This window comes from Eutrigla gurnardus (genome assembly GCF_963514095.1).
Source record: "Eutrigla gurnardus genome assembly, chromosome: 4".
NCBI classification, from domain to species: Eukaryota; Metazoa; Chordata; class Actinopteri; order Perciformes; family Triglidae; genus Eutrigla; species Eutrigla gurnardus.
Window position 1 is genome coordinate 11,739,938 of NC_139918.1, and position 27,128 is coordinate 11,767,065.

The following is a 27,128-nucleotide window of genomic DNA, read 5'->3' on the forward strand; positions in this document are numbered from 1 at the left end:
CTAAGGATATCCCCTCCCTGAACAGTCTTCTGTCACCATGGCCTGAAGGAGCCTTCAACGGCGCACACTTCACCTGCAGACTAGCACGCAAACAAGGCACTAAAACATCTGACACCCTTGTAAAACTACTGGTCATCAAAGGCATCAACACCAACATCACAGAAGCACAAGTGAAAGAAGAACTGGAAAAACAAGGCATCCAAATCACCAGACTACACAGAATCATAAGTAGAAATACTCAGCAGCCAACCACTTTCCTCAAAATCCACCTCACCAACCCAGACCAAGCTGCCGGCCTTCTACACGAAGGATTCTAAATGGACCTATTTCAGTATCGAGTGGAGAAGGCACGGCCCCCACCCACCATCAAACAATGTTTCAAATGTCAACAGTTCAATCACATATCCATCAACTGCAATAACCCGGTTGTCTGCCTGAGATGCGGAGAAAATCACCACCACAAAACCTGCACCAAGGAAAAACATGAAGCCAAGTGTGCTATCTGTGCAGGCGAACATTCTGCCGCCTCCAAGGCCTGCCCAATCTACCTGTTAAACATGACTCCACTTGCCAATAAGCCACCACCCCCTGGAAAATCAACCAACCCCTCCAGCCTGCATCCCAGAGACAGCACTCATCTTGTTCATCTCCGAGATGACCTGAAAAAACTGGCCATGGACGACACTAAAATTGAAGAAGTCATCAAAAGCATCAGGAAACACACAAACTACAGTTCATGAACAAAACCCTCCCACCAAGAACACCACACCGGTTTTTCCACCATAATTCTCATCATGACACTCTGCACCTTTTTACATCTAAACATCAGGGGAATGAGAGGAAATAAAGAAGAACTAATCCAACTGCTAAATGACAAAAACATCTCTGTAGCTTCCATAAACGAAACACTTTTATCAACCAAATCACGGATCAATATTCCCGGATACTTTATCATCAGAAAAGAGCGACAGACAGGACATGGAGGAGTAGCCATCTTAATCAAGAAAAACATTGAATACAGTGAAATGGATTTTGGTCTCACATCAGAAGAACTCAACGGAAACGAATATGTTGCAATAAAAATGAAAACGCACTTAAATCACTCCATCACAGTCATCAGCATCTATTGTCCCCCGGGAATAAAACCCTCTGCAAACCTGTTACAAGCTGTATCCACCTCCAGCCACACCCTCATCATGGGAGACTTCAATGCCAAACACGTTGATTTCTACTGTAATAAAACAAACACAAGTGGCAGAATACTCAAACAGATCCTCACTGACACCAACTTAATAATCATCAATACAAATGAACCCACTTACATATCTCCATCAACTGGCAACTCGGATATCCTGGACCTCATTATATGCTCCCCGGACCTGGCTTCCAAACTCCATGAGTTCTCCACCACCAGCCACCTCTCCAGCGACCACCTACCTGTCCTCACCACATTCTCTTTTCAGCTACAAGCCTCCAACAAGAACAAACACAACTACAAAACAGCAGACTGGGAAAAATACAGATCAAACATTGAAGACAAACTGAAGAACATCACTCTCATCACCACCCCTCAACACCTGGACCAACAAGCATCACTTCTAAGTCAAATTCTCACCCAAGCCAGAGAGGAAACCATATCCCTACAATCTGCAAAACCACCGAAACAGACATTACCTGCTCACCTCCTCCAACTCATCAGGCAGAAAAGGAAGCTGCGACGAGATTTCATCAGGTTCAGGTCACCCCACATCAAAACTGAACTAAATAGACTGCAAAGCACTATCAAAACACAACTCACCCTCCACCGACAGAGAACATGGAACACATTCTACAGAAAACTCGACCAAGACACAAACCCCCGGACATTCTGGCAAAAAATAAACAACCTAAACGGAGACCCAGAGACCAATAACACACCACCACTCAAATCATCAGGAACAATAATCAATAACAACACCGAAAAGGCCACACTCTTCCGAAAACACCTGGAAAACATTCACTCTTGTCCAACAGACCCCCATTTTGACAATGAGTGGAAAGATCTGGTTGATAATGAAATAGCAAAACACAACATAAAACAGACAAACACTGCCAACTTCACTACAGAGCACCAACCCCTCACAAAACCAGTCACCATGCCGGAAATACAACTGCACCTAAAGAAAATGAAAAACAAAGCACCAGGAGAAGATAATGTCGACACCACACTAATAAAACAAGCACCAGCCACCTACCTTCAGCACCTTGGACAACTCTTCTCCACCTGCCTCTCCACTGGTCATTTCCCCTCACCATGGAAAGTTGCATTAGTCATCATGATTCATAAACCCGGAAAAGATCCACACAACACCACAAGTTACCGCCCCATAAGCCTTCTCAGCCACATAGGGAAATTATTTGAAAGAATCCTCACCTCACGTCTCACCAACCACATCGACTCAATGGGCCTCCTGGGAATTCACCAAGCCGGTTTCAGGAAAGGGAGAGCAACCACAGACAACATTCTCAGACTATCAGAAGACATCCACAGAAACTTCAACAAAAAAGAAATAACCCTGGCAATATTCTTCGACATTGAAAAAGCATTCGACAAAGTATGGCACAACGGACTCAAATACAGACTACTGGACACCAACCTCAAACTGCCACAACCCACCCAATCCATCATTTCAAGCTTTCTGGATAACCGTCAAATCAAAGTGAAAGTTGCTTCCACAATCTCAACATCTTTCACCCCCCAAGCAGGAGTTCCACAGGGTGCAGTTTTGAGCCCACTATTATTCCTCATATACATTTCTGACATCTACTACCCCACAGCCACCATAGCCAAAGTCTCACAGTTTGCAGATGACCTCTGTTACTGGTCCAGCTCAAAACGCCCACACCTAGCAGCCAAGAAACTCCAAACATGCATCGCTGAAATAGAAACCTGGACAAACATGTGGAGAATCAAACTGAACCCTGTCAAGACCCAATGCATCCTCTTCACCAAAAACCCACACCTGCAGACCAACAACATCAACTTGTCACTCAACAATCACCAAATCAATACCAGCAAAGACGCAACGTTCCTCGGGGTAATATTCCAAAACAATATGACCTGGACCAAACACATCAATAACCTGGAACAAAAAGCAAACAACAGACTCAACCACCTCAAAGGCCTCTGTGGAAAACATGGCGCATCACCATCAACAGTCATTAAAGTTTACCTGGCATACATCAGACCACTCTTTGAATACTCCGTCCCCGCCTGGATCACCCTCTCCGACAACCAGCTACAACGACTACAAGTCATTCAAAACAAAGCACTGAAACTGGCTCACAGACTCCCATTCTACATCAGCAACCATTACATCCACACCATAACTGGCATTCAGACTGTCAGAAAGAGACACCAAGTCATAGCACGGAAATACATGAGAACAGCAATAAACAACCCTTCACTCCAGAAAACCATACAGGAAGCACACACCATAGTTTATACCCCCATGTCATTCATGCTGCAGCTGGCCAAAGACCCCCACTTACAGACCCCCCAAAGCTCCCAGAACTGAATTAATGAATTTGTAGATCACTTCTCCTAACATCACACCACATGCAAACATACACACACACACACACACACACACACACACACAGTAATGTAAATAATATGCACACACGGTGTTTGGTTTATTGTTATTTTTATTTGTTTATTTGTGCCTTGGTCTTCATGTGTTAAAACCTCACGAGTCCTTTGCCTCCTCCCACCTCTCCGCCCCCCTCCTGACATCAAAAATTATGGGTAGAAAAGGGCACAAGCCCTGAGCTATCCCTCCAGGATCATGACTCTTTAGCCTTAGCCTGTTGGTCAGAGCTGCTGCTGACTTTGTTCAGAGAAACTCTTTGTTCACTGAGAGGAGAAATGGAACACAAAAGACTCAAACTGGACCAGGAAACCTTCTCTTGTTGCATCTGTTTGGATCTACTGAAGGACCCGGTGACTATTCCCTGTGGAAACAGCTACTGCATGAAGTGTATTGAAACCTACTGGGATAAGAAGGAGATCCACAGCTGCCCTCAGTGTAGGCAGACCTTTACACCGAGGCCTGTCCTGCTGAAAAACACCATGTTGGCAGTTTTGGTGGAGGAGCTGAAGAAGACTGGACTCCAAGCTGCTCCTGCTGGTCTCTGCTATGCTGGACCTGAAGATGTGGCCTGTGATTTCTGCACTGGGAGGAAACTGAAAGCCCTCAAGTCCTGTCTGGTGTGTCTGGCCTCTTACTGTGAGAAACACCTCCAGCCTCATTATGAATCACCAGCATTCAAGAAACATCAGCTGGTGGAGCCCTCCAACAAGCTCCAGGAGAACGTGTGCTCTCGTCATGATGAGGTGATGAAGATGTTCTGCCGTACTGATCAGCAGTCTATCTGTTATCTCTGCGCTGTGGAGGAACACAAAGGCCACGACACAGTCTCAGCTGCAGCAGAAAGGACTGAGAGGCAGAGAGAGTTGGATGTGAGTCGACTAAACATCCAGCAGAGAATCCAGGACAGAGACAAAGATGTGAAGCTGCTCCAACAGGAGGTGGAGGCTATCAACCACTCTGCTGATAAAGCAGTGGAGGACAGTGAGGTGATGTTCACAGAGCTGATCCGTCTCATGGAGAAAAGACGCTCTGACGTGAAGCAGCAGGTCAGATCCCGGCAGGAAACTGAATTGAGTCGAGTCACAGAGCTTCAGGAGAAGCTGGAGCAGGAGATCAGTGAGCTGAAGAGGAAAGACGCTGAGCTGGAGAAGCTCTCACACACAGAGGATCACAACCAGTTTCTACACGACTACCCGTCGCTGTCACCACTCGGTGAGTCCACACACTCATCCAGCATCAACACCCGTCCTCTGCGCAACTTTGAGGACGTGACAGCGGCTGTGTCAGCGGTCAGAGATGACCTGCATGATGTTCTGACAGAGAAATGGATGAAGGTCTTAGCTAAAGGGACTGATGTGGTTGTTTCACTGCCGCAACCAGAGCCCACACTGCAAAAACAGCCCTTCTAGAAAGAAGTAAAATATTCTCATATTCAATCAAATTATCTTGTATCAAGCAAAAAAATCTGCCAATGGGGTAAGCTTTTTTTGCTTGACAAGCAATTCTTAAAATAAGCCCAAATTTCTTAGCTCCGAAAGACTAAAATGAGACTTTAAACTAGACAGAAAATCTTAAACTAATCCAAATTCTTCTAAAACAAGCAATGAAAAAAACACTAATTCAAGATTAAATTACTCAAAATTAGAATTTAAGTCTCTTTACTAATTTAAGAAATTACACCTTAATCTGGGATTGATAATTAGCATAAAAGTAGTTAAAATAAGACATAATTTCTTAAAACAGCATAACAAATATAAAAGTGATGTCTTAAATCAAGATACTTGACTTGAAACTTTCTCAGTTAATTTTTTTTTTTATTAACTTTGCATTGCTCAATTCAACATCCAAAAAAAAGGGCACTTCTGCATTCCAGATCCATCATAATCAAACAGATTGAAAAGCCAGTTTTGATTTGAACCTCACTATCAAAATAATAATACATCAGTTATTGTAGCAGCATAGCAACTAAACATCATGTTGCAGCTGGTTTGCAGCATAATATCCCATATGGTTTTCAATCTCACCAAGCAACTGTCCTGTAATGAAAATGAAAATATTAATAATAAAAACTTTTGTCCTTGTTTCATGGCATTCTTGAATTGAGATGTTGTGCAAATGGTCTTACTCTTAAAATAAGGCAAATAATCTTGGTGCCCCGCTGGGTTTGATCGTAAAACATTTTTATACTCTTTTTCTGGTTCATTCTAGCTCAAAATTAGCTGGAATATCTTATCAAGAAAAAGTAAGGCATACTTTCTTAAAATTAGATATTTTTTCTAATGCAAAACTTGCTTGACAAGATTAATATTCTTTTTGGACAAAAAATAAGACTTATTTTCTTGATACAAGGCTTTTTTTACTTTCTTGAAATTCCATTTTTGCAGTGCAGGACCAGAGCTGAATTCTTAAAATATTCATGTGCACTCACACTGGATCCAAACACGGCACACAGAGACTTGATATTATCTGAGGGGAAGAGGAAAGTAACAATGACGGTACCAGGACAGACCGTTCGTAATCACAGAGACAGATTCCAAGATTGGAATCAGGTCCTGAGTAGAGAGAGTCTGACTGGACGCTGTTACTGGGAGGTGGAGAACACTGGGGGGTTAATTTCTATAGCAGTCGCATACAAGAGTAACATCAGAAAAGGTAACCTGCAAGAAGTTGGGTTTGGATACAGTGATAAATCTTGGGCATTAGCAAGTGACAATAAGAGATATGAACTCATTCACAACAAAGTCCTAACTCGCGTCTCAGGTCCTCCGTCCTCCAAAGTAGGAGTGTACCTGGATCACGGAGCAGGTATACTGTCCTTCTATAGGGTCTCCAAGACCATGACTCTCCTCCACAGAGTCCAGACCAGGTTCACTGAGCCTCTCCATGCTGGATTTTCTTTAGATTTCTGTTACGGGGAATCTGTTGTGCTCTGTAAACTCAAATAGACCGAAGTCAGTTAACAGTTGAATTCAGTCTTTTAACTCTTCAACCCATTGTGTCTCCATGTTTGCTGCAGATTGTTGGTTCTTCACTGCTCTGAGATCAGCTGTCAAACATGACAGTTGATCATGTTCATGATTTAAAAAAAAAGTTATATTGGTACTGTAAACTACAATATTGGTATTTTGAAATTGAAACTGCAATAAATTTCTGAAAGCTCAATATTTTCGCACACATTTTTTCCCATTTTTGTTCATGAAGGGGTTTTTGTTTAATTTAGATATAATGAATCACATTAAGTACACAATGTGTAGTTAGCGATAACCTCATTTAGTCAGACTGGTTGAAGTAAAACAATATTTCCCAAGACTACAATCAAACCACAGACACTGAAATCCTTATGTCAAAAAAGGCAATTTTGTAAACTCAAAGATAAGCCATAAAACAAGTATTTTTATTCCTTGGCCATGATGGGACACAATCTGGATTTGCATCATGTTTCACATTCACTTTGAATGTAAGGCATCACATTTTATTTGATTTATGGATTACATATCATTTCCCACTGAGGATCAAACATGCCTCCTGACACAAACCAGAAAAAAATAGGAATTTTCAAAACTTCTGTCAAACTTCAGAATAACAGGTCACTGTGACAAGCAAAAGTCTTTGAAAATGGCAAATTTGTTCTGATATGGATAGTAGAGACTGCTGCCTGCATGTTGATGACATGAATGCAAACTGAGCAATTGATCCCTCTTGATTGGCTGGAGTTGCCTCGGTGGTCGTGGGAGAATTTTCCCAGTGGATTAGGCCTACTGGGTTTTTCACACTCACTTCCATTGATTGTTGTTGTGACTCATTGTATGCATGTATTTTTCATACATAATTATCACTTGATTGTCCGAACAAACATTGTTACATTTCAAAGGAGGTGACCAGAAAGTGAGTTGTTGTCAGTAGACGACTCTGCTTTTGTCTCAAAGAGGCTCACATTGATCAGCGACTGCAAACCTAAACTCCACTCACCACTTGCACCTGGACAACGACCTGAAGGAATTGTGCATTTTGAAAGAAAATGGGACAGTGTTGACACCAAGGAGGACTTTGTCCATCCTGGAGAGGGAGGTAACTGGCTGGTCATGAGAAACCACTGGACTTTACCTGCTCAGCAGCAAACAGCAGACCCCAATCCAGAAGGACTCAAGGAACCAGATCTGCTTCTTTTGTTGACTGAATCCATCGATCTGTAGTATTGATACACTTTACTTGTGATGTCATTTCATTCATAGCATCCTCTCGTTTCACAACTAATCAACAGAAAGCACACTTCATTATTTGATCTGAAATGTAAATGTGTAAACATCACCTGACATAAAATCTTCAAATGTGGTCAACCTGAACTTCAGGAGATGGAAACATGAGAAAAAGTCCAAAACCAACCTCAACACTTCTATGAAACATGACTGATATTATGTTGCACACTAAAATAAAACCTCTAATCAGTGAGAATCAAAAGGACAACAGCTAATAAAGAAATCCATTCAGCCATTTCAATACATAGCAGGAGTCATTTTGTCACATTTTCCCCATAAACTTAATTACACCACAATAGGCACTTATGTCCATTTGGATTTGGAGCTCTTTCTCTCTTTGAACGAGCCAATGGGGACGCTCCAACCGACCGACCAATGACCTCAAAGGGCCCGCCCCCACTCTGCTGCGGTCCAATCAAGTTCTGAATACCAGAAACCTTGGTAACCCCTCCCTCCATCTCCTGCTATAAAACAGCTCGTCTTGACCTGTTGGTCAGAGCTGCTGCTGACTTTGTTCAGAGAAACTCTTTGTTCACTGAGAGGAGAAATGGAACACAAAAGACTCAAACTGGACCAGGAAACCTTGTCTTGTTGCATCTGTTTGGATCTACTGAAGGACCCGGTGACTATTCCCTGTGGAAACAGCTACTGCATGAAGTGTATTGAAACCTACTGGGATAAGAAGGAGATCCACAGCTGCCCTCAGTGTAGGCAGACCTTTACACCGAGGCCTGTCCTGCTGAAAAACACCATGTTGGCAGTTTTGGTGGAGGAGCTGTAGAAGACTGGACTCCAAGCTGCTTCTGCTGGTCTCTGCTATGCTGGACCTGAAGAGGTGGCCTGTGATTTCTGCACTGGGAGGAAACTGAAAGCCCTCAAGTCCTGTCTGGTGTGTCTGGCCTCTTACTGTGAGAAACACCTCCAGCCTCATTATGAATCACCAGCATTCAAGAAACATCAGCTGGTGGAGCCCTCCAACAAGCTCCAGGAGAACGTGTGCTCTCGTCATGATGAGGTGATGAAGATGTTCTGCCGTACTGATCAGCAGTCTATCTGTTATCTCTGCGCTGTGGAGGAACACAAAGGCCACGACACAGTCTCAGCTGCAGCAGAAAGGACTGAGAGGCAGAGAGAGTTGGATGTGAGTCGACTAAACATCCAGCAGAGAATCCAGGACAGAGACAAAGATGTGAAGCTGCTCCAACAGGAGGTGGAGGCTATCAACCACTCTGCTGATAAAGCAGTGGAGGACAGTGAGGTGATGTTCACAGAGCTGATCCGTCTCATGGAGAAAAGACGCTCTGACGTGAAGCAGCAGGTCAGATCCTGGCAGGAAACTGAAGTGAGTCGAGTCACAGAGCTTCAGGAGAAGCTGGAGCAGGAGATCAGTGAGCTGAAGAGGAAAGACGCTGAGCTGGAGAAGCTCTCACACACAGAGGATCACAACCAGTTTCTACACGACTACCCGTCGCTGTCACCACTCGGTGAGTCCACACACTCATCCAGCATCAACACCCGTCCTCTGCGCAACTTTGAGGACGTGACAGCGGCTGTGTCAGCGGTCAGAGATGACCTGCATGATGTTCTGACAGAGAAATGGATGAAGGTCTTAGCTAAAGGGACTGGTGTGGTTGTTTCACTGCCGCAACCAGAGCCCAGGACCAGAGCTGAATTCTTAAAATATTCATGTGCACTCACACTGGATCCAAACACGGCACACAGAGACTTGATATTATCTGAGGGGAAGAGGAAAGTAACAATGACGGTACCAGGACAGACCGTTCGTAATCACAGAGACAGATTCCAAGATTGGAATCAGGTCCTGAGTAGAGAGAGTCTGACTGGACGCTGTTACTGGGAGGTGGAGAACACTGGGGGGTTAATTTCTATAGCAGTCGCATACAAGAGTAACATCAGAAAAGGTAACCTGCAAGAAGTTGGGTTTGGATACAGTGATAAATCTTGGGCATTAGCAAGTGACAATAAGAGATATGAACTCATTCACAACAAAGTCCTAACTCGCGTCTCAGGTCCTCCGTCCTCCAAAGTAGGAGTGTACCTGGATCACGGAGCAGGTATACTGTCCTTCTATAGGGTCTCCAAGACCATGACTCTCCTCCACAGAGTCCAGACCAGGTTCACTGAGCCTCTCCATGCTGGATTTTCTTTAGATTTCTGTTACGGGGAATCTGTTGTGCTCTGTAAACTCAAATAGACAGAAGTCAGTTAACAGTTGAATTCAGTCTTTTAACTCTTCAACCCATTGTGTCTCCATGTTTGCTGCAGATTGTTGGTTCTTCACTGCTCTGAGATCAGCTGTCAAACATGACAGTTGATCATGTTCATGATTTTAAAAAAAAGTTATATTGGTACTGGAAACTACAATATTGGTATTTTGAAATTGAAACTGCAATAAATTTCTGAAAGCTCAATATTTTCGCACACATTTTTGTTCATGAAGGGGTTTTTGTTTAATTTAGATATAATGAATCACATTAAGTACACAATGTGTAGTTAGCGATAACCTCATTTAGTCAGACTGGTTGAAGTAAAACAATATTTCCCAAGACTACAATCAAACCACAGACACTGAAATCCTTATGTCAAAAAAGGCAATTTTGTAAACTCAAAGAAAGCCATAAAACAAGTATTTTTATTCCTTGGCCATGATGGGACACAATCTGGATTTGCATCATGTTTCACATTCACTTTGAATGTAAGGCATCACATTTTATTTGATTTATGGATTACATATCATTTCCCACTGAGGATCAAACATGCCTCCTGACACAAACCAGAAAAAAATAGGAATTTTCAAAACTTCTGTCAAACTTCAGAATAACAGGTCACTGTGACAAGCAAAAGTCTTTGAAAATGGCAAAATTGTTCTGATATGGATAGTAGAGACTGCTGCCTGCATGTTGATGACATGAATGCAAACTGAGCAATTGATCCCTCTTGATTGGCTGGAGTTGCCTCGGTGGTTGTGGGAGAATTTCCCCAGTGGATTAGGCCTACTGGGTTTTTCACACTCACTTCCATTGATTGTTGTTGTGACTCATTGTATGCATGTATTTTTCATACATAATTATCACTTGATTGTCCGAACAAACATCGTTACATTTCAAAGGAGGTGACCAGAAAGTGAGTTGTTGTCAGTAGACGACTCTGCTTTTGTCTCAAAGAGGCTCACATTGATCAGCGACTGCAAACCTAAACTCCACTCACCACTTGCACCTGGACAACGACCTGAAGGAATTGTGCATTTTGAAAGAAAATGGGACAGTGTTGACACCAAGGAGGACTTTGTCCATCCTGGAGAGGGAGGTTAACTGGCCGGTCATGAGAAACCACTGGACTTTACCTGCTCAGCAGCAAACAGCAGACCCCAATCCAGAAGGACTCAAGGAACCAGATCTGCTTCTTTTGGTGACTGAATCCATCGATCTGTAGTATTGATACACTTTACTTGTGATGTAATTTCATTCATAGCATCCTCTCGTTTCACAACTAATCAACAGAAAGCACACTTCATTATTTGATCTGAAATGTAAATGTGTAAACATCACCTGACATAAAATCTTCAAATGTGGTCAACCTGAACTTCAGGAGATGGAAACATGAGAAAAAGTCCAAAACCAACCTCAACACTTCTATGAAACATGACTGATATTATGTTGCACACTAAAATAAAACCTCTAATCAGTGAGAATCAAAAGGACAACAGCTAATAAAGAAATCCATTCAGCCATTTCAATACATAGCAGGAGTCATTTTGTCACATTTTCCCCATAAACTTAATTACACCACAATAGGCACTTATGTCCATTTGGATTTGGAGCTCTTTCTCTCTTTGAACGAGCCAATGGGGACGCTCCAACCGACCGACCAATGACCTCAAAGGGCCCGCCCCCACTCTGCTGCGGTCCAATCAAGTTCTGAATAACAGAAACCTTGGTAACCCCTCCCTCCATCTCCTGCTATAAAACAGCTCGTCTTGACCTGTTGGTCAGAGCTGCTGCTGACTTTGTTCAGAGAAACTCTTTGTTCACTGAGAGGAGAAATGGAACACAAAAGACTCAAACTGGACCAGGAAACCTTCTCTTGTTGCATCTGTTTGGATCTACTGAAGGACCCGGTGACTATTCCCTGTGGAAACAGCTACTGCATGAAGTGTATTGAAACCTACTGGGATAAGAAGGAGATCCACAGCTGCCCTCAGTGTAGGCAGACCTTTACACCGAGGCCTGTCCTGCTGAAAAACACCATGTTGGCAGTTTTGGTGGAGGAGCTGAAGAAGACTGGACTCCAAGCTGCTTCTGCTGGTCTCTGCTATGCTGGACCTGAAGATGTGGCCTGTGATTTCTGCACTGGGAGGAAACTGAAAGCCCTCAAGTCCTGTCTGGTGTGTCTGGCCTCTTACTGTGAGAAACACCTCCAGCCTCATTATGAATCACCAGCATTCAAGAAACATCAGCTGGTGGAGCCCTCCAACAAGCTCCAGGAGAACGTGTGCTCTCGTCATGATGAGGTGATGAAGATGTTCTGCCGTACTGATCAGCAGTCTATCTGTTATCTCTGCGCTGTGGAGGAACACAAAGGCCACGACACAGTCTCAGCTGCAGCAGAAAGGACTGAGAGGCAGAGAGAGTTGGATGTGAGTCGACTAAACATCCAGCAGAGAATCCAGGACAGAGACAAAGATGTGAAGCTGCTCCAACAGGAGGTGGAGGCTATCAACCACTCTGCTGATAAAGCAGTGGAGGACAGTGAGGTGATGTTCACTGAGCTGATCCGTCTCATGGAGAAAAGACGCTCTGACGTGAAGCAGCAGGTCAGATCCCGGCAGGAAACTGAAGTGAGTCGAGTCACAGAGCTTCAGGAGAAGCTGGAGCAGGAGATCAGTGAGCTGAAGAGGAAAGACGCTGAGCTGGAGAAGCTCTCACACACAGAGGATCACAACCAGTTTCTACACGACTACCCGTCGCTGTCACCACTCAGTGAGTCCACACACTCATCCAGCATCAACACCCGTCCTCTGCGCAACTTTGAGGACGTGACAGCGGCTGTGTCAGCGGTCAGAGATGACCTGCATGATGTTCTGACAGAGAAATGGATGAAGGTCTTGGCTAAAGGGACTGATGTGGTTGTTTCACTGCCGCAACCAGAGCCCAGGACCAGAGCTGAATTCTTAAAATATTCATGTGCACTCACACTGGATCCAAACACGGCACACAGAGACTTGATATTATCTGAGGGGAACAGGAAAGTAACAATGACGGTACCAGGACAGACCGTTCGTAATCACAGAGACAGATTCCAAGATTGGAATCAGGTCCTGAGTAGAGAGAGTCTGACTGGACGCTGTTACTGGGAGGTGGAGAACACTGGGGGGTTAATTTCTATAGCAGTCGCATACAAGAGTAACATCAGAAAAGGTAACCTGCAAGAAGTTGGGTTTGGATACAGTGATAAATCTTGGGCATTAGCAAGTGACAATAAGAGATATGAACTCATTCACAACAAAGTCCTAACTCGCGTCTCAGGTCCTCCGTCCTCCAAAGTAGGAGTGTACCTGGATCACGGAGCAGGTATACTGTCCTTCTATAGGGTCTCCAAGACCATGGCTCTCCTCCACAGAGTCCAGACCAGGTTCACTGAGCCTCTCCATGGTGGATTTTCTTTAGATTTCTGTTACGGGGAATCTGTTGTGCTCTGTAAACTCAAATAGACAGAAGTCAGTTGAATTCAGTCTTTTAACTCTTCAACCCATTGTGTCTCCATGTTTGCTGCGGATTGTTGGTTCTTCACTGCTCTGAGATCAGCTGTCAAACATGACAGTTGATCATGTTCATGATAAAAAAAAAGTTATATTGGTACTGTAAACTACAATATTGGTATTTTGAAATTGAAACTGCAATAAATTTCTGAAAGCTCAATATTTTCGCACACATTTTTTCCCATTTTTGTTCATGAAGGGGTTTTTGTTTAATTTAGATATAATGAATCACATTAAGTACACAATGTGTAGTTAGCGATAACCTCATTTAGTCAGACTGGTTGAAGTAAAACAATATTTCCCAAGACTACAATCAAACCACAGACACTGAAATCCTTATGTCAAAAAAGGCAATTTTGTAAACTCAAAGATAAGCCATAAAACAAGTATTTTTATTCCTTGGCCATGATGGGACACAATCTGGATTTGCATCATGTTTCACATTCACTTTGAATGTAAGGCATCACATTTTATTTGATTTATGGATTACATATAATTTCCCACTGAGGATCAAACATGCCTCCTGACACAAACCAGAAAAAAATAGGAATTTTCAAAACTTCTGTCAAACTTCAGAATAACAGGTCACTGTGACAAGCAAAAGTCTTTGAAAATGGCAAATTTGTTCCGATATGGATAGTAGAGACTGCTGCCTGCATGTTGATGACATGAATGCAAACTGAGCAATTGATCCCTCTTGATTGGCTGGAGTTGTCTCTGTGGTCGTGGGAGAATTTTCCCAGTGGATTAGGCCTACTGGGTTTTTCACACTCACTTCCATTGATTGTTGTTGTGACTCATTGTATGCATGTATTTTTCATACATAATTATCACTTGATTGTCCGAACAAACATCGTTACATTTCAAAGGAGGTGACCAGAAAGTGAGTTGTTGTCAGTAGACGACTCTGCTTTTGTCTCAAAGAGGCTCACATTGATCAGCGACTGCAAACCTAAACTCCACTCACCACTTGCACCTGGACAACGACCTGAAGGAATTGTGCATTTTGAAAGAAAATGGGACAGTGTTGACACCAAGGAGGACTTTGTCCATCCTGGAGAGGGAGGTAACTGGCCGGTCATGAGAAACCACTGGACTTTACCTGCTCAGCAGCAAACAGCAGACCCCAATCCAGAAGGACTCAAAGAACCAGATCTACTTCTTTTGGTGACTGAATCCATCGATCTGTAGTATTGATACACTTTACTTGTGATGTCATTTCATTCATAGCATCCTCTCGTTTCACAACTAATCAACAGAAAGCACACTTCATTATTTGATCTGAAATGTAAATGTTTAAACATCACCTGACATAAAATCTTCAAATGTGGTCAACCTGAACTTCAGGAGATGGAAACATGAGAAAAAGTCCAAAACCAACCTCAACACTTCTATGAAACATGACTGATATTATGTTGCACACTAAAATAAAACCTCTAATCAGTGAGAATCAAAAGGAGAACAGCTAATAAAGAAATCCATTCAGCCATTTCAATACATAGCAGGAGTAATTTTGTCACATTTTCCCCATAAACTTAATTACACCACAATAGGCACTTATGTCCATTTGGATTTGGAGCTCTTTCTCTCTTTGAACGAGCCAATGGGGACGCTCCAACCGACCGACCAATGACCTCAAAGGGCCCGCCCCCACTCTGCTGCGGTCCAATCAAGTTCTGAATACCAGAAACCTTGGTAACCCCTCCCTCCATCTCCTGCTATAAAAACAGCTCGTCTCTGCCTGTTGGTCAGAGCTGCTGCTGACTTTGTTCAGAGAAACTCTTTGTTCACTGAGAGGAGAAATGGAACACAAAAGACTCAACCTGGACCAGGAAACCTTCTCTTGTTGCATCTGTTTGGATCTACTGAAGGACCCGGTGACTATTCCCTGTGGACACAGCTACTGCATGAAGTGTATTGAAACCTACTGGGATAAGAAGGAGATCCACAGCTGCCCTCAGTGTAGTCAGGCCTTTACACCGAGGCCCGTCCTGCTGAAAAACACCATGTTGGCAGTTTTGATGGAGGAGCTGAAGAAGACTGGACTCCAAGCTGCTCCTGCTGGTCTCTGCTATGCTGGACCTGAAGATGTGGCCTGTGATTTCTGCACTGGGAGGAAACTGAAAGCCCTCAAGTCCTGTCTGGTGTGTCTGGCCTCTTACTGTGAGAAACACCTCCAGCCTCATTATGAATCACCAGCATTCAAGAAACATCAGCTGGTGGAGCCCTCCAACAAGCTCCAGGAGAACGTGTGCTCTCGTCATGATGAGGTGATGAAGATGTTCTGCCGTACTGATCAGCAGTCTATCTGTTATCTCTGCGCTGTGGAGGAACACAAAGGCCACGACACAGTCTCAGCTGCAGCAGAAAGGACTGAGAGGCAGAGAGAGTTGGATGTGAGTCGACTAAACATCCAGCAGAGAATCCAGGACAGAGACAAAGATGTGAAGCTGCTCCAACAGGAGGTGGAGGCTATCAACCACTCTGCTGATAAAGCAGTGGAGGACAGTGAGGTGATGTTCACTGAGCTGATCCGTCTCATGGAGAAAAGACGCTCTGACGTGAAGCAGCAGGTCAGATCCCGGCAGGAAACTGAAGTGAGTCGAGTCACATAGCTTCAGGAGAAGCTGGAGCAGGAGATCAGTGAGCTGAAGAGGAAAGACGCTGAGCTGGAGAAGCTCTCACACACAGAGGATCACAACCAGTTTCTACACGACTACCCGTCGCTGTCACCACTCAGTGAGTCCACACACTCATCCAGCATCAACACCCGTCCTCTGCGCAACTTTGAGGACGTGACAGCGGCTGTGTCAGCGGTCAGAGATGACCTGCATGATGTTCTGACAGAGAAATGGATGAAGGTCTTGGCTAAAGGGACTGATGTGGTTGTTTCACTGCCGCAACCAGAGCCCAGGACCAGAGCTGAATTCTTAAAATATTCATGTGCACTCACACTGGATCCAAACACGGCACACAGAGACTTGATATTATCTGAGGGGAACAGGAAAGTAACAATGACGGTACCAGGACAGACCGTTCGTAATCACAGAGACAGATTCCAAGATTGGAATCAGGTCCTGAGTAGAGAGAGTCTGACTGGACGCTGTTACTGGGAGGTGGAGAACACTGGGGGGTTAATTTCTATAGCAGTCGCATACAAGAGTAACATCAGAAAAGGTAACCTGCAAGAAGTTGGGTTTGGATACAGTGATAAATCTTGGGCATTAGCAAGTGACAATAAGAGATATGAACTCATTCACAACAAAGTCCTAACTCGCGTCTCAGGTCCTCCGTCCTCCAAAGTAGGAGTGTACCTGGATCACGGAGCAGGTATACTGTCCTTCTATAGGGTCTCCAAGACCATGGCTCTCCTCCACAGAGTCCAGACCAGGTTCACTGAGCCTCTCCATGGTGGATTTTCTTTAGATTTCTGTTACGGGGAATCTGTTGTGCTCTGTAAACTCAAATAGACAGAAGTCAGTTGAATTCAGTCTTTTAACTCTTCAACCCATTGTGTCTCCATGTTTGCTGCGGATTGTTGGTTCTTCACTGCTCTGAGATCAGCTGTCAAACATGACAGTTGATCATGTTCATGATAAAAAAAAAGTTATATTGGTACTGTAAACTACAATATTGGTATTTTGAAATTGAAACTGCAATAAATTTCTGAAAGCTCAATATTTTCGCACACATTTTTTCCCATTTTTGTTCATGAAGGGGTTTTTGTTTAATTTAGATATAATGAATCACATTAAGTACACAATGTGTAGTTAGCGATAACCTCATTTAGTCAGACTGGTTGAAGTAAAACAATATTTCCCAAGACTACAATCAAACCACAGACACTGAAATCCTTATGTCAAAAAAGGCAATTTTGTAAACTCAAAGATAAGCCATAAAACAAGTATTTTTATTCCTTGGCCATGATGGGACACAATCTGGATTTGCATCATGTTTCACATTCACTTTGAATGTAAGGCATCACATTTTATTTGATTTATGGATTACATATAATTTCCCACTGAGGATCAAACATGCCTCCTGACACAAACCAGAAAAAAATAGGAATTTTCAAAACTTCTGTCAAACTTCAGAATAACAGGTCACTGTGACAAGCAAAAGTCTTTGAAAATGGCAAATTTGTTCCGATATGGATAGTAGAGACTGCTGCCTGCATGTTGATGACATGAATGCAAACTGAGCAATTGATCCCTCTTGATTGGCTGGAGTTGTCTCTGTGGTCGTGGGAGAATTTTCCCAGTGGATTAGGCCTACTGGGTTTTTCACACTCACTTCCATTGATTGTTGTTGTGACTCATTGTATGCATGTATTTTTCATACATAATTATCACTTGATTGTCCGAACAAACATCGTTACATTTCAAAGGAGGTGACCAGAAAGTGAGTTGTTGTCAGTAGACGACTCTGCTTTTGTCTCAAAGAGGCTCACATTGATCAGCGACTGCAAACCTAAACTCCACTCACCACTTGCACCTGGACAACGACCTGAAGGAATTGTGCTTTTTGAAAGAAAATGGGACAGTGTTGACACCAAGGAGGACTTTGTCCATCCTGGAGAGGGAGGTAACTGGCCGGTCATGAGAAACCACTGGACTTTACCTGCTCAGCAGCAAACAGCAGACCCCAATCCAGAAGGACTCAAGGAACCAGATCTGCTTCTTTTGGTGACTGAATCCATCGATCTGTAGTATTGATACACTTTACTTGTGATGTCATTTCATTCATAGCATCCTCTCGTTTCACAACTAATCAACAGAAAGCACACTTCATTATTTGATCTGAAATGTAAATGTTTAAACATCACCTGACATAAAATCTTCAAATGTGGTCAACCTGAACTTCAGGAGATGGAAACATGAGAAAAAGTCCAAAACCAACCTCAACACTTCTATGAAACATGACTGATATTATGTTGCACACTAAAATAAAACCTCTAATCAGTGAGAATCAAAAGGAGAACAGCTAATAAAGAAATCCATTCAGCCATTTCAATACATAGCAGGAGTAATTTTGTCACATTTTCCCCATAAACTTAATTACACCACAATAGGCACTTATCTCCATTTGGATTTGGAGCTCTTTCTCTCTTTGAACGAGCCAATGGGGACGCTCCAACCGACCGACCAATGACCTCAAAGGGCCCGCCCCCACTCTGCTGCGGTCCAATCAAGTTCTGAATACCAGAAACCTTGGTAACCCCTCCCTCCATCTCCTGCTATAAAAACAGCTCGTCTCTGCCTGTTGGTCAGAGCTGCTGCTGACTTTGTTCAGAGAAACTCTTTGTTCACTGAGAGGAGAAATGGAACACAAAAGACTCAACCTGGACCAGGAAACCTTCTCTTGTTGCATCTGTTTGGATCTACTGAAGGACCCGGTGACTATTCCCTGTGGACACAGCTACTGCATGAAGTGTATTGAAACCTACTGGGATAAGAAGGAGATCCACAGCTGCCCTCAGTGTAGTCAGGCCTTTACACCGAGGCCCGTCCTGCTGAAAAACACCATGTTGGCAGTTTTGATGGAGGAGCTGAAGAAGACTGGACTCCAAGCTGCTCCTGCTGGTCTCTGCTATGCTGGACCTGAAGATGTGGCCTGTGATTTCTGCACTGGGAGGAAACTGAAAGCCCTCAAGTCCTGTCTGGTGTGTCTGGCCTCTTACTGTGAGAAACACCTCCAGCCTCATTATGAATCACCAGCATTCAAGAAACATCAGCTGGTGGAGCCCTCCAACAAGCTCCAGGAGAACGTGTGCTCTCGTCATGACGAGGTGATGAAGATGTTCTGCCGTACTGATCAGCAGTCTATCTGTTATCTCTGCACTGTGGAGGAACACAAAGGCCACGACACAGTCTCAGCTGCAGCAGAAAGGACTGAGAGGCAGAGAGAGTTGGATGTGAGTCGACTAAACATCCAGCAGAGAATCCAGAACAGAGACAAAGATGTGAAGCTGCTCCAACAGGAGGTGGATGCTATCAACCACTCTGCTGATAAAGCAGTGGAGGACAGTGAGGTGATGTTCACTGAGCTGATCCGTCTCATGGAGAAAAGACGCTCTGACGTGAAGCAGCAGGTCAGATCCCGGCAGGAAACTGAATTGAGTCGAGTCACAGAGCTTCAGGAGAAGCTGGAGCAGGAGATCAGTGAGCTGAAGAGGAAAGACGCTGAGCTGGAGAAGCTCTCACACACAGAGGATCACAACCAGTTTCTACACGACTACCCGTCGCTGTCACCACTCGGTGAGTCCACACACTCATCCAGCATCAACACCCGTCCTCTGCGCAACTTTGAGGACGTGACAGCGGCTGTGTCAGCGGTCAGAGATGACCTGCATGTTCTGACAGAGAAATGGATGAAGGTCTTAGCTAAAGGGACTGATGTGGTTGTTTCACTGCCGCAACCAGAGCCCAGGACCAGAGCTGAATTCTTAAAATATTCATGTGCACTCACACTGGATCCAAACACGGCACACAGAGACTTGATATTATCTGAGGGGAACAGGAAAGTAACAATGACGGTACCAGGACAGACCGTTCGTAATCACAGAGACAGATTCCAAGATTGGAATCAGGTCCTGAGTAGAGAGAGTCTGACTGGACGCTGTTACTGGGAGGTGGAGAACACTGGGGGGTTAATTTCTATAGCAGTCGCATACAAGAGTAACATCAGAAAAGGTAACCTGCAAGAAGTTGGGTTTGGATACAGTGATAAATCTTGGGCATTAGCAAGTGACAATAAGAGATATGAACTCATTCACAACACAGTCCTAACTCGCGTCTCAGGTCCTCCGTCCTCCAAAGTAGGAGTGTACCTGGATCACGGAGCAGGTATACTGTCCTTCTATAGGGTCTCCAAGACCATGACTCTCCTCCACAGAGTCCAGACCAGGTTCACTGAGCCTCTCCATGCTGGATTTTCTTTAGATTTCTGTTACGGGGAATCTGTTGTGCTCTGTAAACTCAAATAGACAGAAGTCAGTTAACAGTTGAATTCAGTCTTTTAACTCTTCAACCCATTGTGTCTCCATGTTTGCTGCGGATTGTTGGTTCTTCACTGCTCTGAGATCAGTAGTCAAACATGACAGTTGATCATGTTCATGATTAAAAAAAAAAGTTATATTGGTACTGTAAACTACAATATTGGTATTTTGAAATTGAAACTGCAATAAATTTCTGAAAGCTCAATATTTTCGCACACATTTTTTCCCATTTTTGTTCATGAAGGGGTTTTTGTTTAATTTAGATATAATGAATCACATTAAGTACACAATGTGTAGTTAGCGATAACCTCATTTAGTCAGACTGGTTGAAGTGAAACAATATTTCCCAAGACTACAATCAAACCACAGACACTGAAATCCTTATGTCAAAAAAGGCAATTTTGTAAACTCAAAGAAAGCCATAAAACAAGTATTTTAATCCTTGGCCATGATGGGACACAATCTGGATTTGCATCATGTTTCACATTCACTTTGAATGTAAAGCATCACATTTTATTTGATTTATGGATTACATATAATTTCCCACTGAGGATCAAACATGCCTCCTGACACAAACCAGAAAAAAATAGGAATTTTCAAAACTTCTGTCAAACATCAGAATACAGAATATTGTCTTTGAAAATGGCAAATTTGTTCTGATATGGATAGTAGAGACTGCTGCCTGCATGTTGATGACATGAATGCAAACTGAGCAATTGATCCCTCTTGATTGGCTGGAGTTGCCTCGGTGGTCGTGGGAGAATTTTCCCAGTGGATTAGGCCTACTGGGTTTTTCACACTCACTTCCATTGATTGTTGTTGTGACTCATTGTATGCATGTATTTTCCATACATAATTATCACTTGATTGTCCGAACAAACATCGTTACATTTCAAAGGAGGTGACCAGAAAGTGAGTTGTTGTCAGTAGACGACTCTGCTTTTGTCTCAAAGAGGCTCACATTGATCAGCGACTGCAAACCTAAACTCCACTCACCACTTGCACCTGGACAACGACCTGAAGGAATTGTGCATTTTGAAAGAAAATGGGACAGTGTTGACACCAAGGAGGACTTTGTCCATCCTGGAGAGGGAGGTAACTGGCCGGTCATGAGAAACCACTGGACTTTACCTGCTCAGCAGCAAACAGCAGACCCCAATCCAGAAGGACTCAAGGAACCAGATCTGCTTCTTTTGTTGACTGAATCCATCGATCTGTAGTATTGATACACTTTACTTGTGATGTCATTTCATTCATAGCATCCTCTCGTTTCACAACTAATCAACAGAAAGCACACTTCATTATTTGATCTGAAATGTAAATGTGTAAACATCACTGTTAAAATAATTACCCGTTGGTATAGAACTGGAGGAAGGAGATCGGAGTCAGCTCAAGGTCCAAACAGGGATTTAATCTTGATCAAGAGGAGAATTCACAGAACAACATGCTGGTCTGTTGCAAAGTGTAGACTCAAAATGTTGTGAGACGAACATGATATTTATCCATCTTCTTGTGGGTGTGTTTTCACTCAGTTCACAGGGATGGAAGTCATAAACTCCGATGTTTATCTAAACCTTGCATGGGTCGCAAACCCCACCTGGGTCATAAACCACACCCATGTCGCAAAACACCCATGTCGCAAAACACCCATGGGTTGCAAAACACACACAAATGGCCACAGGCCACACGTCACAGGTCACAGGACACATTTACATTCACCAAACCTTCTCATGTGTAAGTCTTCAGTTCAGATGCCTCTCATCAAGAAGTACAACATTTCCATATCATATCCCTCCTGTTTATGCTGATTCTAAGCATAATCATAACATACATTTTGTGAAGTGTGAGAGCGAAAACCCTATCAGGCAGTTCAAAACATTCTTATTATCCATTATCCTTCTAGAAAGGGAAACTCTCTCACGGTCCCGCTGCCCCGGCAACCACCCACAGGTACTCCATTTAACAAGGCACAGAAATTATATAAAAATAAGCATAAATTCAAAAGCATTTTGATTACATTGTTGCCCCCAAAAACAAAACATAAATGTCCTCGCCAAGCTAGTCAACCTATCGGGCTTGGCTACGGACCTATCCCTACCTAGTTAAACTATCCCTTGCACGTAAAAAGAACAAAAGAAATGGGGTCACCTTCAATATGTACAAATGCTGTGAATATTTTTCTCCTAAGTGGCTCTAGTCGGCCAATTCAGAAAACTACAACTTCAGTTAGATTTTCTGTAGTCTCATCATAATCAGTAGAATAAACATATAACAGCAATTATCTCTTAGTCCGTAGTGTCCTTATCCTCATCAAAGAGGTTACCATATAAATCATCATCTGTCAGATCAGAAGTAACATTTTCTTGCTGCATTCTCATAGTCCCCTCGGTGATCATCGGTGGTGGGGATCCTTTCATACAGCATAGTTGTTTTAGTCACAGCGGTGTCAATGAGTCTCTGTAACAGTCCTCTCAAACAGGGGATACAACAACATCCACAAACGATTAGAATGGTAATCATTACGGTTACAGATAACATCATAGTTTTTATAGAACCTGCCCATTTTCCAAAAATGTCCTGGAGCCATCCTGTCAGAGGATCTTCAAAACCAGAGTTTTCAGCTAACTCTGCAGATAGGGAGGTCAATCCATTCAACGCCTTAGTGATGCTGCCATCAGGTGCTGTATTGTTAGGAATAAACGTACAACACATATCTCCAAACATTTTACATACTCCTCCTTTTTCAGCCAACAACATATCTAACGCCATCCTATTCTGCCATGCCATTAAACTAGTCTTATCTAACTGTTGATGTATGCCCCCAATTACTTCCTTAGTGTAATTTAAAAATCTTTGTTGGTTATAATAGACGTAATTTATCCAATCCACATTCTTATTAACGGTTACCCACCAAGCCAGGAGTGATTCAAATCCTGCAGCAACCTGATTTCTGGCTTTAAACTCATCAGGAACACCTCGAGGAACACCAATTGCATCTATATAAACTCTGCTGTCAAAAGATCCTGCTGGTGCATTTCTTTTTGTTCGTAAATTATGTATCGCCACTTTTTCTAATGCCATTGTGTCATATGGTAAAATATATGTCGGCATTAATAATTGTACCATAGCACAAGTTCCCTTCCAATCAGTTGGTAATTTTGCTCTGAGTATCTTACCTCCACAGAACCACCATACATCAGCTCTGGCCATGGTTTGATCATTCACTATGTCATCAGTGACATTGCTCTCGCCCTTAATTACATCAATGATGGTTTTACAGGTTGTCAATACTCCTACTGACACAGTACCTCTGTTTCGTGTCAAGCAGGTATAATTCCCGGTGTATGGCGTAAACCAAGGTGGTTTAATCTGTGATGACACTGGAGGGAACAGAAGTTTCAAAGTGGTGCAGTTTGTAGCACTCTCTGATTTGTATAATTCTAGCATGCAACGAAAACCTTTTGGATCATTATCTGGATTAAGGGGAAAAGGCACTGTGCCTAACCCCGGCCTGGCTGCTGCACATGCTAGACAATTGGAAGAGGATAACTTGCTGTTTCGGGCTGTGTGAACGATCCGTTGTAGCCATACATTTGAGTCTGTGAATCCTGTTTCTAGGGCATACGTTTCCTTCATATTTCTTATGTCTATATATTTTACAGGATTATTTTTCATCGAAGTCGGTTTGGTTGGTGTGGCTGTTACAGATGTTGTCTGATCTCTCGGGCTTGGGGACACTATTATATGGAATATCCCAACCTTGTTTATTCCACTCCCCCATGCTCCCAACACATATGTTCCGTTATCAGTGCGTTTAGGAGTCTTGTTTGTTTTGCAAATATTTTGTTTTGCAAATATCTTGATAATTTTCAGTCGGTTTTTCAAGTTAGAATTTGGGTTGTATCCCCAATCCCGTGGTCCTGTATTAGCAATTACCCAACTCCACTTCTCGCACGCACACCCACCTATATGAACAGCTCTACCCCACGCTTTTCTATATGTGCTGCATACCTCCGTGGTGACACAGATATAATTTTCTGTCTCCGGCCAGTGAAAGTGTTGTCCTGAACAGGGGAAAACCTGACATGCATCAATCTGAGCAATGCAATTCATCCCTTAAGTACATTTTATTATCACTGCACCTCTACTAGTGTCCCACCTGGATTGTATTCCTATAGCTCTTTCCCTCATTTTATCGTATACCTGGCCATGTGTCCCTATATTTGAAATAAGGAATGCAATTGTGGTCACACATAAAACAGTTATCAAGCATAGCTTTAAATCCGGCATGGTGAATGTTTCTACTTATCTGACAGTGGTATTTGTGCTCTTTTGCAGTGTGTGAGATGGATCCAAGTCTGTCTTTCAGCTATGCGGACTGCTGTGGGTGTAGACAGTAACACTTGATAGAGTCCTTCCCAGCGGGGAGCTGACCAATCCTTTCGCCTCAGGACTTTGATAAACACCCAATCTCCTGGGTTTATTGGCCCTCCTGTTGGTGCTGGATCTGTAGGAGGAGATACTGTAGACATAACACTTTTGTTCTTCATCATTTTTGACATGTAGTCAACGATTGTTTCAGTCAATCTTGTATCATCTCCCTTTGTATCTATTAGCGGTACCCTAAATGGCCTTCCATATAATATTTCAAATGGTGATAATCCTGTACTGTTAGGTTGAATGTGTAAGCTTAATGCTACAGCTGGTAGACATGTTACCCAACTCTTCCCTGTTTCTTCCATAGCCTTCCTCAGTTTTGCTTTAATAGTTCCATTGTTTCTTTCCACCAGTCCTGCTGACTGTGGATGATAACTACAATGGAACCTGAGTTGGATTGAAAATATTTCCGATAGCTTTTGTATTACTTGATTCCTAAAATGAGGACCGTTATCACAATAAATCTTTTCTGGAAAACCATACCTTGGAGCTATTATTGTAGCTAAAATTTTGGCCACAGTTATTGCATCATTGTTCACTGTTGGTGTAATTTCTACCCATTTGGAGAACATATCCACTATTACTAAACAGTATTTCTTTCCTTCAGCTTTGTTTAATTCAATAAAATCCATACAGATACATTGGAATGGGTATGTCGCTTCTGGGAATTTACCTGGTTTAGGACGTAGTCTACCTTGAGCATTATGTTTAGAGCAAATCAATCATGAGGCACAAAAATGTTTTGTGTAATTGTGAAATCCATATGTAGTAAAAATGTTCTCTATTGTGGATACCATCCCTCCTGTTGAGACATGGGTAATCCCATGACTCAATATCGCAGCAAATCTAAATAAATTTTTTGGTAGTATAGGCTTTCCGTCGAGGCTCTCCCAAATCCCCGTTTCTGTCTGTGTGGCTCCTTTATTTCGCCACATGTTTTTTTCAGTCTCAGGTGAACTATTTTGCATGTCTCTCAAAATGTCATGATCTATATGTGTAAGCGTAGTCTCAGTAGTATAAATGTCATCTACATTTTTCTGAGTAGCAGCCGCTCGTTTTGCTTCCTCGTCCGCTTTTTTATTTCCCATTGAAATAAAATCTTTACCCGTAGTATGTGCAGCACACTTGCATATTGCAACTTTTCTTGGCAGTTGAATGGCATCCAGTAGCTGCAAAATGAGATCTTTATGTGTAATAGGTTTCCCTGTAGATGTTACCATGCCTCTATTTTTCCACTGTTGTGCAAACACGTGAAGTGTCGAGAATGCATACTGGCTATCTGTATATACAGTTATATCTTTATTTCTCCCTATTTTGCACGCCTCTGTAAGTGCAACAAGTTCTGCTGCCTGCGCAGAGAAATGCGACGGTAAGGAGCCTGACTTCAAAACCTTGTCAGATGTTACTACAGCATATCCACTTACATTTGTCCCGTCAGGATTCTTTTTACATGAGCCATCTACAAATATCACAATATCAGCAGCATCAAGTGGTACATCAGTGAGATCTGGTCTTGGTAAAACTCTAGCACTAGTTTCTCCTACACAATCATGTGCTATTCCATCTGTTTCATTTGGTAGCAGGGTTGATGGGTTTAATGTAGTGCATCTCTCTATAGTGAGATGTGGCTGTGACAGTAGGATAGTCATACAACTAAGATGTCGCGCTGGTGACATAAAGGCTATTTTGTTCTGCATTAGAAGTGCTGAGACCGCATGTGACACCAGAAGTGTCAGTGGGTGAAATAACACTATAGAAGCAGAACTCTGCACACTGAGTGCAGCTGCCTGTACTGCCTGCAAACAAGGTGGCATAGCCTTTGTGATGTTATCAAGTTTTGATGAATAATATGCAATAGGTCTCTGTTTTCCTCCAAATGGTTGTGTTAGAACACTAGTCATAAAACCAGATCTTGCATCGCAAGTCTGAACAAATGGCTTTGAGTAATCAGGGAAAGCTAATACTGCAGAGCTCACTAGAACTTGTTTGAGTCTAACAAAAGCATCATTAGTTTCTTGAGTCCATGT

At 42.9% G+C, this 27,128-nt stretch overlaps 2 pseudogenes across 2 annotated transcripts; both read left to right on the forward strand.

Moving 5' to 3' along the window:
* Positions 1-3,907: 3,907 nt before the first annotated feature.
* LOC311012425 lies at positions 3,908-13,619 on the forward strand (annotated as a pseudogene). Its single transcript has 3 exons — positions 3,908-4,844; positions 8,386-9,326; positions 11,976-13,619. The product of its transcript is annotated as an uncharacterized misc_RNA (transcript).
* A 1,850-nt stretch (positions 13,620-15,469) lies between these two features.
* Positions 15,470-20,652, forward strand: LOC311012426 (annotated as a pseudogene). Its single transcript has 2 exons — positions 15,470-17,071; positions 19,015-20,652. The product of its transcript is annotated as an uncharacterized misc_RNA (transcript).
* The last annotated feature ends 6,476 nt before the right edge of the window (positions 20,653-27,128 follow it).